At 34.2% G+C, this 1250-nt stretch overlaps 1 protein-coding gene across 1 annotated transcript in view; it reads right to left on the bottom strand.

Moving 5' to 3' along the window:
- Nucleotides 1-1250, bottom strand: part of LOC119589522 (glucose dehydrogenase [FAD, quinone]-like) — a 9711-nt gene that overhangs the window by 7651 nt on the left and 810 nt on the right. The window lies entirely within an intron of this gene.

Genomic DNA, 1250 nt, shown 5'->3' with positions numbered 1-1250 from the left:
TAATCGGAAACAGAAAGGAGAGAAAGTGTAGTGTGTGTGTGTATCTGGAGGCTATTCTTGTGGGGTTATGAATTCCGTTAAAAAAATAAAAATGCTCATTCAATTTCTTGCTTTAAATTCTGAAATTAATAATGAAATATGCGATCATGTAACGAAATCGGACCACAGTTCAATTTACTCTGGATATCTTATCTAACTCTTTAAAGCTAAATCTTGCATAAATTACGCTAAAAATCCTCATTTGCTATTTCACAGTCAGATAGTGTCTTTCATTAATTCATTTCTTTATATATTTAGATTTTGTGCCTAAGATTTATTATTATTTCTAGCTGCTGAATTATGAAAATATCTTCGGTTCAGTGTTTTCAAACTGATTTTGCTTATTTCACATTTTCTCTTGTGTTTCAAAGTCATATTGAACTTTCTCTTTTGAGCAAACACCAAGTTCGTTGCCTCAGAAAAAAAATGAGAGTATATGCAGAATTCAATAATGTTTCACGTTTTCTTTCAAGGTATCATAGAAAACGCTAAAAATAAAAGAGTAACTACATTATTATTTGTGTAATCATTTGATTTACATATACTGATTCATGTTTTCGTATTTCAGTACTGTGGGTATCTAAAAGTTTATAATTTAATTTTGTTAAAATATACCATAGTTTCGGACCGATTTGTAGAAAATCGAAAACCATAATATTGCAGGCAATGAGAAAGTATATTCATCGATATTAAAATGAATCAGCAGAAACAAACTGTTACGAGGAAATTAACGAAAACGTATCACAGAAAATGCTGTGTGCATCGCAGCAAACAAATTGGCTGCGCGGTAACCTTGCTTCACCTGTCTCGCCGGCAAATTTGACAGTTCCGTTGCCACACTACTCATTGCTCGTTTCGGAAGTAAAGTTTGTTTACTGTACGATTTGTGTTTCTTTCCTAATTCACCGGTGAAAAAAGAATATTATTGGAATTGTTTCGATATTTTGTGTAAGTCTAAATTCTGTGAATAACTGTTCTAGCTGCAGAAATTCGTCGGAGGTTCGTCACTTCCCAGCCACATTGAGGTAAACCCCATTCGCATCTTAACCGCATCTTGTAATGGGCAGGTAGGAAATGGGTGATTGGATGGTTAGGGAAGTAAAGTGATCGCTTTAGAAATGTTTTTGACTCATACGGCAAATCAGTATGGTAGTGTGCGTTTAGGATGGTGTTTTATTCATTCGTTCGCGCATCACCGGGTAGTCTTTGTT

The sequence above is a fragment of the Penaeus monodon genome, chromosome 25 (genome assembly GCF_015228065.2).
Source record: "Penaeus monodon isolate SGIC_2016 chromosome 25, NSTDA_Pmon_1, whole genome shotgun sequence".
Classification (NCBI taxonomy): Eukaryota; Metazoa; Arthropoda; class Malacostraca; order Decapoda; family Penaeidae; genus Penaeus; species Penaeus monodon.
This window is presented reverse-complemented; position numbering and strand designations above follow the sequence as displayed.